The sequence below is a fragment of the Manis pentadactyla genome, chromosome 12 (assembly GCF_030020395.1).
Source record: "Manis pentadactyla isolate mManPen7 chromosome 12, mManPen7.hap1, whole genome shotgun sequence".
Taxonomy (NCBI): domain Eukaryota; kingdom Metazoa; phylum Chordata; class Mammalia; order Pholidota; family Manidae; genus Manis; species Manis pentadactyla.
Genome location: NC_080030.1, coordinates 94,789,670 through 94,804,695, shown reverse-complemented (window position 1 = coordinate 94,804,695; position 15,026 = coordinate 94,789,670). Strand labels below are relative to the sequence as shown.

Below are 15,026 nucleotides of genomic sequence, written 5' to 3'. Positions count from 1 at the left end.
GCTGGGTCCTCCCACAGCTGAATCAAGTTGTCAGTTGGGGCTGCAGTTTCATCTGAGGCTCGACTAGGGAAGCGTTGGCTTCCAGCCTCACACAAGTTATTGGCAGAATTTGGTTCCTTATGGTTTTAGAACTGACAACTTCCTTTTCTTCCTGACTGTAGATGGAGATGACCCTCAATTCCAAGGAGTTCCTTGTCATGTGAGATCCCCACCCCTAAGGCTCCTTGGTGTCTCAAAGTTAGCAAAAGAGAGACTCCAGTTAGGTGGTGTCTACAGTTGTGTATGACATCATCAGGCAATCACGTGCATCCTGTCATCCATCTTTGCCATATTCTGTTGGTTAGAAGCAAGTGACAGGTCCTACCCATTCTGAAGGGAAATGGTGGGAACACCGGGAGTCAGGGATTGTAGCAGCCACCCTAAATGTCTGAGCACTACAGTAAGCATAGAATTCAGATTAAAAATAATTTCTATTTAGAATTTTGTAGGCATTACTCCACTCTCTCTTATAATAAATGCTTTTAATTGCAGTTCTGATGTCTACCTTTAGGTATATTTACTGTTTGGGGCCTACCTTTTACTATTGTTTACTTGTCCTTCTTGTGGCATAAATGCATTATTTTCTCCTTGAGATTAATGGCATTTTTGAAGTTTAGTGGGGTTTTTTTTTTTTTTTCCTATTCTTTCTTCCTTCCATGCTCAAATGGTTTGTTAGTTTCAGTCTCTAAGTTTTATGTTGGAGGCTTTCCTCAAATGGGATTCTTATCTATCTATTCATAATCAAGAAAACACTCTAAAAACCCGACTAAAAGCTTTGTGTGAATGGACAGGTCGTGTCGACTTTAAAGTTTGAGGTAGGGCCATTGGCAGGTTACTCCATTATGCCTGGTGTCACTGAGTCCAGATATTCAACAAGAGGATAGGGATCACAAAGTCTGACTGCTTTGCAAACAATTTTAAGACAATTCTTGCTAAACAGGTTAACTATTAGGCCACCCATATCATAGAGCCTTAAGCCTCATTATTAAGTATCAGTGGCAGAAAGTTGCAAGGAAACATTATTATTAATATTTGCTGTTTAATATTTGATAAACAACATTTGTACTATATGTAGTATTCTAGACAGAATAATGGCTCCCAAGTGATGTCCGCACTCTAATCCCCAGGACATGTAAGTATATTTTTTGGCAAAGGGAATTAAAGTTTCAGATGCAATTAAGGTTGCTAATCAGCTAACTTTAAAATAAGAAGATTATCATAGATTATCTGAGTGGGCCAATGTAATCCCAAGGTTCCTTAAATAAACGAGGCAGAAGAGGCAGATTCAGAGAAATGGCATCCTGAGAAAGACTTCACTAGCCGCTGCTGGCTTTGAAGATGAAAGGAGACTGTGAGTTAAGGAATGCAGATAGCTTCTAGAAGCTGGCGAATACCTAGGTATTGAGTAATACATGTGAAGAAAGAGGCGGGAGGGAGGGAGGGAGGGAGGGAGGGAGGGAGGGAGGGAGGAATAACAGCAATAGAAAAACTAATATACTTGATTAACGGGCACGATGTTTAAATAGACAACACAGGGTCTCAAGGAAGGACAGCCATATTCTTTAATAGTCACACAACACCATCACAATTCTCTTTTTCTCCACTTCATGGCTTCACTTACTGCTTTGCTTCTGTGGGTCCCTCAGCATCTGCTGCACTAGTGTTTGCTCATTACTTCTCTTTACATCTCGTATTTACACTCACTAAGGAAAGGGCTTCCCATTAGGTTGACCATACACCATTTTAGCTTAGGGTACTCCAACTGGACAGAACTCTCCAGGTAGACCTGGCCCTGGACCACTGGCCAACTTATAGATGGCCTCTCCTGGGTCAAGCGGCAGACCTGGTTCAATAAGCTAGGACCATAATGGCAGAATCACATGGTTCAGAGGATGGTAAAAAGCCCATGTAAAATGAAAAGGGAGTGATATTATCACCCAGTATCTCTCATAGTCTCCCACATAAGCTCCCGCAGCACATCCAATTTATCCTCTGAAATTCTAATTCAACTATGTATCTCCCTCAAACCACAATGGAGTTACGTTCCCAATAAACTCATCCTGAATTGAAAATACTCTAAGTCGAAAATGCATTTAATACACTTATTGTAGCGAACATCATGGCTTGCCTCGCCTACCTTCACAGTGCTCAGAACACTTACATTAGCCTGCAATTGGTCAAAAGCATCTGACACAAAGCCTATTTTATAGAGTGTTGAATATTTCATGTAATTTATTGAATACCATCCTGAAAGTGAAAAAACAGGACGACTGTTTGGGCACAGATCGTTGTGACTGTATGGTTTACTCTCACGCTTCCTCATACGGCGAGGGTCCCTGGGAGCTGCAGCCCTGTGCTGCTGCCCGGCATCACCAGGGAGGATCACACGGCGCATCACGAGCCCAGGGGAAGGTCACGATTCAAAATTCAAAGTATGCTTCCTACTGTATGTGTATCACTTTTACACCATCGCAAAGTCAAAAAGTCATAAGTCGAAACATCGTATATTGGAGACTGTACAAATTAAACCATCTAAATCATAAGGAGGCTGTGATTTATCTTTGTCTTAAAAATGTATTTTGGAAAAGGAATTTTTCTATCTCCTTCGTATTCTAATTCGGTAATCCTTAGTTTAAAGATGTGTTTGATGATGTTTTATAAAATAAAACACAAGAATTATAAGGTCACTTCCTACTGAAGAATATGCTTAACAGGATTAATGGCATGTCCCCTTCTTTTCTATCCAGATTAAAGAGCCCTATCCTTTTGACCTTTCTGTTATGCTTATCTGAGGCAGTTTGCCATATGTTTGAGAACAGAACCTCTAAAGAAAGTATTGTGTGTTCGTACCCTGGCTTCATGTCTAAGTAACTGTAAAAACTTGGAAAGTCACATAATCTGTACCTTAACATTCTCATCTATAAAGTTAGAATGATAATAATAATAATAATAGTACCCTCCTATGGGGTGCTAAAGGGTCCTTCTGATCACCAAGTTCCAACCTGTGTATGTTGGTAAAGTGAGATTTCCATACAACTGAGAAGCAGTGCTCCACACCAGCTGGGGGTCCTAGAGTTCAGCTTAATTCTGACACTATCTACCTGAAAATAGCATCAGTTCCTATGGGTTAAGAATGCACTCCCACAAGACTGTCACCCCACAACCCCAACACACACACACACACTTAAGACCCCAATCATAAGTGACACTGTTAACTGGGCTTCTGACTAAATGGCTATTAATCAGAGATTCCTATGACTCTCTCCTTGGGTTTGATTAATTTCTTAGAATGGCTCACAGAACTCAGAGAAACATTGTATTTAGTAGATAGCCAGCTTATTATAAAAGGATGTAAACTCAGTAACAGACAGAATAGATCCACAGGGCAGGCAGGGTATGAGGCTGTGATGCGGAGCTCCCTGACCTCTCTGAACATGCCACTCTGCCCAGACCTCCACATGCCCACCAACCCAGTAACTCTCCAAAGCCCCTTCTTTTGGGTTTTAAGAAGGCTTCATTGCACAAACACAACTGACTGAATCATTGGCTGATTCGATCTCCAGCCTCTCCCCCCTCCCTGGTGGTTAAAAGTTTTAACCCTCTATGCACATGCTTGTTTCCCCTGGCAACTGACCCCCATCCTTAGATTACCAAAGTGTGTCCAAAGGTCAACTCACTGACATAACAAAAGACATTTTTATCACTTTCATCACTTAGAAAATTCCAACAGTTCTATGCCAGAAAAGGTGAAAAAGGTCAAATATTTTCATTACAAATTGCAATATCACAGAAGCTGATAATTTTTAAATAATAAATTTGTGAACATTATGAATAACAAATATATGAATGTTGCATAAATGGAATAAGTAGAGTATATTTTTAAATACTTCCCTTTGGTATTTTATCTCTTGCACTCTCTCCTCTTTTATTCAAGAGACTAGTTTGTTTCAGTAAAACAGAGGTGCTCCAACCTCTTGAATGTAAAATTAAATGAGGCTAAAGCTCTGGGATTAGGATAGGTTACCATGGTCTTGAAAATATATATTTTATGACCATAGCATAAGCAATAAGTATAGTTTGATCAGCCATCTTAAAAACACATTTTGATGATAAAAATGTCAATGTTTCAGTACTAATCATCACTAATATTAGAACGAACGATAACTAGTTTAGTGGGGTAAACACATGGAGTGGGTGCAAACATTGTCTCCACTCTCTACAAACTATGTAACATACCAGTTACGGTAATGCTAGCTGCTCTAAAAATTAACCTCAAAATGCATCTCAGAGGTTTATTTCTCACTCACATAGTGGTCCACGGCAAATACTCTTCAGTGGGTGGCTTTCCTCCGAGCGGTAACTCATCTCCTTCCATCTCAGCTTGCTCAGGGTATTGTCATCTTTACCTAATTGTTCAAAGGGGAAAGAGTGTGCAGGTAAGACAAACCTACTTTCAAAAATCCGTGATATGAGTTGCCCCGATTCAATTCTAGCTCATTCCATAGACCAGAACTCAAGTCACATGTCTATATCTAACTGCCACGGAACCTGGGAATTTAAGATAACATTTTACCCAAACGTAAAAGAAAATAATATTTTTGAAACAACTAAAAGTTTCTACCATGGTGACTGGACAAGTTGCTTCATTTCTTAAAGCCTCAGCTTTGTCATTTGTAATAAAAGTTTTACTAATATAGTTTTACACCTTTGGGATACCAGGAGGCATGAAGGTAGTTATTACACTCAATCTTATTTCAAGATGAATATCCTAATGGCATTAGGATGGTAGCTGAATTTTGTACATAAAAATACAAGATTTTTAAATTTTCCATATGCCACTGCTCTGACTATATGATCTGGATTTTATCATGGCGCTCCTTACCATGGCACTAGTAAGACATTTATCAGATCTGAGGTCATCTGTTAGTTTGTTTCTACTTGTTAAAGGACTAAACCATTCTCTTAGAGATTGTGTTCTCCAAGTTATTTACAAAAATATTTACCTAACAATCCTAAAGCATTTCAAATGCATCCTTTGAAATGATACAGTAATTTTATTTTACTGTTTGAAATAAGGATCTTATGAATGGAGGCATGGAAATTTTCTTTTACATAGGACTCTCATTTTAATATGAATATTTATAGTAGAACTCATAAAATCTCTACGTTAAGAAGTTCTTATTTGTCATCCCCCCCTGCAGTTTTTAAAGGCTACCCCTGTGACCCTTTATAATGTTCCTCCTGAACAAACATTCCATTTAAGTCTGAACAGCACTGCTTCCTAAGGGCACACAGCACTCCTGGACAATTCTGACCACAGGAAAGTGTCTCCTTATGCTGAGTCAAAAATCTGCAACCTGCTTATATCTATATATGAGACCAAGTTTTACCCCCTGTGACACAGATGTAATTACTCTTCTAAATGTCATTCTTTCAAATGTTTAAAGACAGTAGTTTTTAAATAATATTCTTGTATTCAGTTCAAATATTTCCAATTCCTTCCATAGTTCTCATTAGAAGGCTTTGAATGCTTCACTGTCATGTTGGTTTTTTATTGATTTACTCTTGTTCAACAAAAAACCTCTTAAAATCCATTTCTTGGGACATATGTAACTCTCTGTAGTTGTCTGACTAGCACAGAGTAGAGTACTCCCATATATTCTCTTTAAGTGCTGTTAGACTTCAAATATTGCTGGGTGAGTTCTCATGAACATTTACTTAATCATTTGTAAGTAATGCTTGGTGACTCCATAATTATCAAAGATAAAATTTAGAAGGCCAAACATTTAAAGAAAAAGAAGAGGTTGTAATAAACCAATGCTTTGAGAATTCTATCTATAATATTGTGTCTCAAAGTAGTATATTCCTAAAAAAAAATAATCTAGAGAGCTTATACACACACTTCCATTAACAACAGTTCCATTAACAAAGTGAGGAAATAATGGATATTATATTTACTTCTTAGAAAATCACAACTTTTATTGAATACTAAATGCATGAATCAAACCTGTTTAATTTAGTTAAAATGCATTTGACAATGAGACTCTTAAGAGGTATTCAATATAATTAATATCTCAGAAATACTGTTTCACAGAAAATTGCACAACACTGGTGCACTCAGTATTGGTGTTAATACAGACAAGAGTGAATAGTCTAAACTTTCCACCCACCTTCTTATTGCCTCTATTTACTTAATCATACCACTCAAGCAGATACATGCCCAAAGATGACTGATAATAATCCAGATTTCCCTTATTTGTCAGAAGGATATCTTCTGTAGCACAGTTCAGAGAGAGTACCAAAGATTTTATATGCCCCATCTGGCATTGCCATACTTACTCATTCACAGAAGAAAACTGCAATTTTCTGACCTAAATTGCCCTTAAATATTTATTTTGGATTATCACTGTATTTTGTGTTGTATGGGGCTTTTAAATGACTGTGGAAATCATGATTTTATAAACTTAAAGACTGGTATTCTTAATACTTTCTGCCAGAGAAAAGAAAAGCACAGTGAAGGTAACATTTGTTTCAAACGTGAACTTGAATCCCAATAGAAAGGAACAACTAATTCACAGAATCCTGGAGGATTACACGTCAATATTGAAAGGAAGCCCACTTCCTCCTACACTCCTGAAATTTGAAAGTTAACAACACTCCCCTAACATTCCTTTCACATAGAGAAATTGTGTATTTCCTTACCCCTTAAATTGAGAGCCAGAACCAATCCATGGACAAGATATCCCTGTTTTTTTATGATATTGAACAGGCTAAGCTGAAAAACACCACATCCTTTATGCTGTGAATGGCTGACCTTTGATCTTTACCCCCTGAGACTCCTGCTGCCAATTCCTGTGAAAGCATTTCCATGACTTACTGAGCTCCCATATCATTCTATTTTCAAACACTTCGCTGAACTCCTTCATTTAAAAAAAAAAGTCACTGTTTCCACATTGGACCACTGAAGGGCCAAAAGTTCTTCCCAGGTTCTTCCTGTTCTCGCATCTGATTTCACACAAAAGTAAGAGAAGCTAAATGGATGAAGCAGTAAAGTTCCAGGGCACTCAGAGGAATAATGCCTCCAGCTAATTGCACTTGGAGGACAGTTTGAACATATGGTGCTTGCTAATCACACTTCTTTGGGTCAAGTAATCGGGTGGTGAATCTATGGATAAGAATCTACATTTGTTAAGGGGGAAGCCTCATTTCTCTCCGTGTATCTTCACCACCTAAGTCTCTCTAGCAGAACAGGTACTTGGTAAATGTTTGTGGAACTGAATTGCCTTTGTCATAAAAGTAATTACAGTGCTGAATGACAGAAACGTGCCAAGGATATGACTGAGAAATGTCAGGGCTGCCTTCAGTTGGAAATCACAAAAGACCCTGGATCTCTTTTTTGAAATAATAGATATCACATCATAATACTAAAAATAGGTTTACCACTTACTCGACAGTGTATTTAAAGCGTTTTACATAGAGTTCTAAAAATGTTTTACACACAGTTTACATGTTATCCTCACAAGAACCCTGAAAGGTAAGTGGTATCATTCCTATTATCCACTGAAGATGCTGAAATTCAGGTGAATTCTTTTGCTCGTCAGGACAGTCCTGGCGGCCTGGAGCCAGGATCGAGTGAAGCCCTGATGGACTCCCACACTGAGAACTTTCTTTCCAAGGCCCGGTGCCAAGTCGTTGTTTGCCTGTAGCATCACATGGCATTTCCCTTATCTGGAATTCAGACTGTTTCTAAAAGGGCAGCATTCTCCAAACCCTACTCCAAATCTGTCTACCTAGCTGGACAAATGGATGAATTAAAAACACTGGGTTAGGCTGTTCTGAATCACGTCATGGAAAACTTCAGCTATTTATTGAACTGAATAGTCAGAAATGATTCGGCTGTCAGCAGGTGAGAAACAAGGAGAGGGGTTGCCTCTGAAATGAGGAAGTATGTAATTTCTAGCTCAGAAAGTGCCTTTCTTTTTATCCTCTGTAAATGTTTGTCCTTTGCCTTCCTCATTGTATAGGTGTTATTTGGGGATAAGAATTCCTTCCACTTCTAGCCATTTCTATTAAGATGCTGAGATGCTTTTTTTTTTTTCACTTAGGACAAAAACTATTTTATTTCATATACCAACTCTATAATCAGTTCCATTTGATGCCTCCGTGATTCTGTAAGAACAACAAAAAAGCGAGCTATTTATTTGTAAATATATATGTATTTCATTCTAAAAGTCATCACCACATTTACATATTCATTAGAATTGCCACTCTACATGAAATGGGGACAGTAGCTAATGGCATAATTTTAACTTTGTGGATGACCAGTTTTGCATAAACAAAATGAGCTTATTAACATTGAGTCTGTATAGTAAATCTAAGGAAGAAAAATAAAAGGCATATTTCCTTAAAAAGTTCCTCTAAGAAAACAAACCAATGAGTAATGTCAAAAAGCAAATATTCAAAAAATATAAAACAAAGCAAATATACTCACTTGAGTCCTTAAAAAACAAGAGCTGGTTCTTAGGGAGAATAAAAAGAAAATAGGCAAATCTCCAGAAAATCTAATTAATAAAAGAATAACACAAATAAAAATTAAATTACTAAAGGGCTATTGTATACAGAGAGAATTATAAATCATAAGTTTAAAAATAGGGTTAAATTTTAATTTCTAGTAAAAAAGATGTAACCAATACTTTGGGAAGTAGGAGAAAGCCTGAAGACACAAACACTTTTATTAAATACTAATTTTTTTAGAGCAGTTTCAGGTTCACAGAAATAAAAGGAAGGTACAGAGATTTCCTATACATCCTACCACGCATACACGCCACCCCCAGTATCAACACCACTCACCACTTTTGACCAAGGATGAATCTGTATGACACATCATAATCACCCGAGTCCATAGTTTACCCTAGGGGTCAGTCTTGGTATTTTACATTCTACAGGTTTGGGCAAAAGTATAATCCATCACTACAATGTCATAAAGAGTCACTACCCTTAAAATCTTCCATGCTAAATCTTCCATGCTCTGCTGTTCATCTCTCTACTCTACCCCTCTTTTTGTTGTCTCTATAATTTTGCCTTTTCCAGAATAGCATATAGTTGGAATCATATAGTATGTAGGCTTTTCAGATTGGCTTCTTTCACTTGGCAATATGAATGTAAAGCTGCTCCATGTCTTTTCATGGCTTGATATCTCATTCCTTCTCAGCACTGAAGAAGAATTTATTGTCTTGAGATACCACAGTTTATTTATACATTCACCTACTGAAGGACATCTTAGTTGCTTCCAAGTTTTGGCAATTATGAATAAAGCTGCTATATAAATCCAACTTATATGGACATAAATTTTCAACTAATTTGGGTAGATACCAAGGATCATAACTGCTGAATTGTATGGTAAAAGTGTGTTTAGTTTTGTGAGAAACCCCAAACTGGCTCCCAAAATGGTTGTACCACTGTACATTCCCACCAGTAATGCATGAGAATTCCTGTTGCTCTGCTCCCTTGACAGCATTTGTTACTGTCAGTGTTCTGGATTTTTGGCCATTCTAATAGGATTATAGTGGTATCTTGTTTTAATTTGCATTTATCTCGTGGTATATAGTGTGAAGTATTTTTTTCATATATTTATTTGCCATCTACATATCTTCTTTGATAAGGTGTCTGTTACAGTCTTTGGCCCATTTTTATATCATCTTGTTTTCTTATGGTTGAGTTTTAAGAGTTCCTTGTATATTTTGGAGAGCAGTCCTTTATAAATGTGTCTTTTACAAATATTTTCTCCCAGTATGTGGCTTGTCTTCTAATTTTCTTGCCATGATATTTCAGAGCAGAGGTTTTTAATTTTAATGAAGTGCAGCTTGCCAAGTATTTCTTTTATGGATCATGTCTTTGGTGTCATATATAAAAAGGTATTGCTGTACCCAGGTTCACCTAGGTTTTCTCCTGTGTTATCTTCTAGCAGTTTTATAGTTTTGCCTTTTAAATTTAGGTATATAATCCATTTTGAGTTAGCTTTTATGAAGGGTGTGAAATGTGAATCTAGATTATATATATATTTTTGCTTGTAGATGTCCAGTTGTTCCAGCACCACTGTCTTTGCTACATTATTGCCTTTGCTCTTTTTTCAAATATCAGTTAATATTCATTGGAATACATTTCTCATCTTTTTATTCTGTTCAATTGGTCTGTCTTTCACCAATATTATACTGTCTTGATTAATAGCTTTATAGAACTCTTGATGTTGGATAGTGTCAGTCTTCCAACTTTGCTCATCTCCCTCACTATCGTGTTGGCTATTCTGGGTATTTTGTCTCTGCATATAAACTTTAGAATGAGTTTATCATTATTCATAAATAACTTGCTGGGGTTTTGATTGGAATTGTATTGAATCTATTGATCAAATTGGAAAGAACGGACATCTTGACAATATTGTTTCTTCCCCTCCATGAACATGGAACATCTCTCCATTTATTTTGTTTTTTTCAATTTCACTCATCAGAGTTTTGTTGTTTTCCTCATAGAAATCTTATTTTGCTAGATTTATACCTATTTCATTTTTGAGTAATATAAATGGTATAGTGTTCGTAATTTCAAATTCCTCTTGTTCATTTTCAGTATACAGGGAAACAATTGACACATATATTAACCTGGTATCCTGCAAGCAGGCTGTAATTGCTGATTAGTTCTAGGAGTTCCATAATTTTTCCAGATTTTCCACATAGATGTCATGTCATTTGCAAACAAAGACAGTTTCGTGTGTTCATTCCAATCTGTATAACTTTTCTGTTCTATTCTTGACTTGTTAAATTGGCTAGGACTTCCAGAATAGTGTTGAAAAAGGACATCCTTATTTTGTACTTGATCTCAGTGGGAAAGCTCTGGGTTCCTCGCCATTAAATATGATATTATCTGTAGATTTTCTTGTGGAAAGCCTTTACTGAGTTGAGACAAGACTTCTTTACTCCTAATTAACTGAGTTTTTATTCCTCGTTTTTATCATGATGGATGTTGAATTTTGTCAAATGTTTTTTCTGCCTTTATTGATATGATCATGTGATTTTTTTTTTCCTTTTTAGCCTGTTGACATGATGGATTATATTCATTGTCAAGTATTTAACCAGTCTTGCATGCCTAGGATAAATTCCGCTTGGATGTGGTGCATAATTCTTTTATACTTGATTTGCTAAAATTTTGTTAGGGTTTTTGCATCTGTATTTATGAGGGATATTGGTCTATATAGTAGCTTTCTTTTCTTGTAATGTCTTTGCTGGTTTTGATATGAGAGAAATTCTGGCCTAATAGAATGAGTTAAGAAATATTCCTTCTGCTTCTTTCCTCTAAAAGAGATTGTAGATAATGGGTACAATTCCCTCCCTAAATGTTTGGTAGTACACACAAGTGAACTCATTTGGGCCTGTTGCTTTCTGCTTTGGAAGGTTAATTATTAATTCAGTTTCTTTAGTACATGTAGGCCTATTCAGATTGTCTATTTCTTCTTGTATGACTTTTAGCAGATGTGTCTTCCAAGGAATTGATCCATTTCATCTAGGTTACAAACTTTCCATTTTCTCTCTCTTTTTAGTGTATTAATTATATATATATTTTTCCTTTTTTTTATTGGTTGCCCTAGAGTTTGCAATATATATTAACTAATCCATAACACTATACCACTTCACACACAGTTTGAGTACTTTTATAATAACAAAATAATCTGAATTATTTATTTATCCTTTATATCATTGTTTTCATTCATTTCACTTATATATAAGCATACATGCACATATATATAGAAAAAATTTACATAAGCACACATAATTGAATATATTGTTGCTATTATTACTTTAAACAGCTTGTTATCTATTAGATCAAATAACAATAAGAATAAGAAAAGATTTTATTTTTTCTTCACTCTTATTCCTTCTTTGATGTTCTTCCTTTCTTTATGTAGATATGATTTTCCAGCCTACATTCTTTTCCCTCTCTCTAAAGAACTTCTTAACATTTTTTTTTGTAAAAGAAGTCTACTGGCAACAAATTTTCTCAATTTTTTATTTTATTTTTTTGCCTGAGAAAGTCCCAATTTCTCCTTAATTTTTGATGCATAATTTTACAGGATAGAAAATTCTACACTGGTGACAGTTCTTTTTCTTCCTTCAACACCTTGGATATTTCATACCCTCTCATTTTACATGCATGGTTTCTGAGAGGATTGGATGTAATTCTTATCTTTGTTCCACTATATGCAAGGTGTTTTACCCTCTGTCTTCTTGCAGGATTTTATATATATATATATATATATATATATATATTTGATTTTCTTAAGTTTGAAAATGGTATGTCTTGCTGTAGTCTTGGGGGGCAGTTAGCCTACTTGGTGTTCTCTCTGCTTCTCGGATCTTTGGTTTGGTGTCTGACATTCATTTGGGGAAACTCAGTCATTTTTGTTTCAAATTTACCTTCTATTCCTTTGTCCCTTTTTCTCATTCTTATATTCCCATTACATGTGTGTTATACATTTTCTAGTTGTCACACAGTCCTTTGATAATTGTTATTCTTTTTAAAGTCTTTGTCCTGTTTTTCTGACTTTGAGGATTTTATTGATGTATCTTCTAGCTCAGAGATCCTTTCCTCAGTGGTGTCCAGTCTACTAATAACCCCATCAAAGACATTCCTTTCTGGTTTTGAGCTCTAATATTTGTTTTTGTTTCTTTCTTAGGATTTACATGTCTCTGTTTATTTCATACATCTGTTCTTTATGATGTCTACTTTGTCCATTCAAGTCCTTAGCATATTGATCACTGTTGTTTTGAATTCCCAGTTGGATGATCCCGGGATCCCTGCCGTGCCTGGTTCCGATGCTTGCTCCATCTCTCCAAATTGCATGTTTTGGCTTTTGGTATGCCTTGTATTTTTTTTTTTCCTGATAGCTGGACATGATGTACTGGGTAAAAGGAACTGCTGTAAACAGGCGTTTACTAATTTGGTTGTGAGGTATGAGGAGAAAGGAAGCATTCTATAGTCTTATGATCAGGTCTCAGTCTTTCAGTGAGCGTGTGCCTCTGGACTGTGAACTTCACAAGCGTTTCTCCATTTTTTTTTTTCCCCCACTTAGGTTGGACAGGCTGGCTAGGGTGGGCTGTGTTGGCTATTTCCCTTCTCCACATGGAAGACTAGAGTGAGCTGGAGTTGGCTATTTCCTTTCCCTAGGTCAGTTAGGTTCTGGGTTCCACAGAAGGTTAGGCTCTGCTTAACCAGTTTGCAAGGAGGGCAGCCCTTGTTAAGAACAGAATGCTCTTGCATATTTCAGAATGGTTCCTTTTCCCCTCCCCCTAGCAGAAGCCCAGGGGGATTTTTCTCCAGCATATCTACAGGTATCTGGTTTTGCTCCTAGAGGAAAAGCTCCCAATATTGTGTGTGGCGGGGGTTGCCCCCTATAACCGAGTCCCCCTGGAGTTTTTCACTCTCAGCGTTCTCTGCTCTGAGCCTTCAGCAATTCATCAGTTACAGTTCAAACTTTCCCACCTTGCCTCGCATTCCCGACAGCGTCTGCCCATTTGTCTCTGCTCCAACAAGCCACGACCGACTCCCTGACTCCCTGTATTCCCCTGTCCATCTCTCCAATCTTGGGGCAGCCGTTTGCCCTGTGCCCTCTTCTTTCTATGGATCCAAGAATTGTTGGTTTTTTAGTCTGTTCAGCCTTTTACTTGCTGTGAGGACAGAGTGGTGACTTCCAAAACTGGCTGTCAAAAACATTGTTTTTTTTTTTTTACTTAACAAAAACTTATTATGAAAATTAATTTTATTGTACTGGTAAGTTCCCTCAAAGCTTTAAGGAACATCTAATTTCATCACATGAATTTTGACAGACCATATAAAAAAAAATGGAAAGCTACCAAGTTCGTTTATAAAGCCACCATAATGCTGTAACAACCTAACAGAACTATCACAAAAAAAAGATAATTATAGACCCATCTTGTATGTAAAAATAGATCTGAAAGTTCTAATTAAATACTAGCCATAAAATTTAAGCATATTAATGGAACATCAAGCTCTGAAAAAAAGTGACTTTATCTTATGAATGTGATGATCATTTAATATTAGGAAAATCTATTAATATTATATTTCAAATCAATCAGCCAAAAAAGAAAAGTCATGTCATCTCAATAATGAGGAAAAAAACAATGGGTAATATGCAAAACTTATTCCTGAACTTTTTTTAAAAAGTTTCTTTAAAGAACTATAACTGGGAGATTTTAATTATTTTTAATTATCGCAGCCACACTGCAAGATTCAAACAATGCAGAAATCCATGTATTAAGAAGTGAAAGTTCCCATTCCCAACTGCACCTGCATCTGCCCTTTGTCACCTTCCAAGAGATGAGCACTAACAGCACATGGGCGTGTGTCCTTCCAGACTCTTCCATGAAATAAATGGGCCACTGTGTAGATACACATACATGTATCTATAATATGATTTGGTTTTTTTGTAAATAAAACTATATACACACAATTACACAGAGAGGAAAATTATCTACATTACAAATAACGTCATGGTGTAGAAATATCCTCGTGCACTGATGAGAACAAGGAGAATTGGTGATTTGAAGGGTAAATGTACTTTGGAAGTTAAATGTTCCAACTGTTACCAAATCTCCTTTTAAAAAGTTTGACTCAACTTAAATTCTCATGGGCAGTAACTGAGAAATTCCTTTTTCCCCCAATTCCCCTATGCTGGTTAGCTTCAGTCTTAGGGAATAGGAAATCACAGTCTTTCAGAGGACGGCTGTAGAGGGACTACGTGGATTGAAATCCAGTCTCCACTACTTTTGAGCTGTGTGAACTTGAACACATTACTTTACCTTCCTGTGCCTGATTTCCTCCTCATCCGTTATGATAATTGAGAGATTATTCATAAAAAGTCTTTGTTATCATGCTTGAAAGTTTCTTAACTTTTTGGGAGAGTTTCATCTATATATAGGATG

At 36.6% G+C, this 15,026-nt stretch overlaps 1 long non-coding RNA gene across 1 annotated transcript in view; it reads right to left on the bottom strand.

The window, feature by feature from the left end:
- The window catches only part of LOC130680097 (uncharacterized), a 52,687-nt gene extending 48,298 nt beyond the window's left edge, over window positions 1-4,389 (bottom strand). Inside the window, exon 1 of the long non-coding RNA XR_008993130.1 lies at window positions 4,347-4,389. This is a non-coding gene — a long non-coding RNA (uncharacterized LOC130680097). The remainder of the gene's footprint in view (window positions 1-4,346) is intronic.
- Between the last annotated feature and the right edge of the window lie 10,637 nt (window positions 4,390-15,026).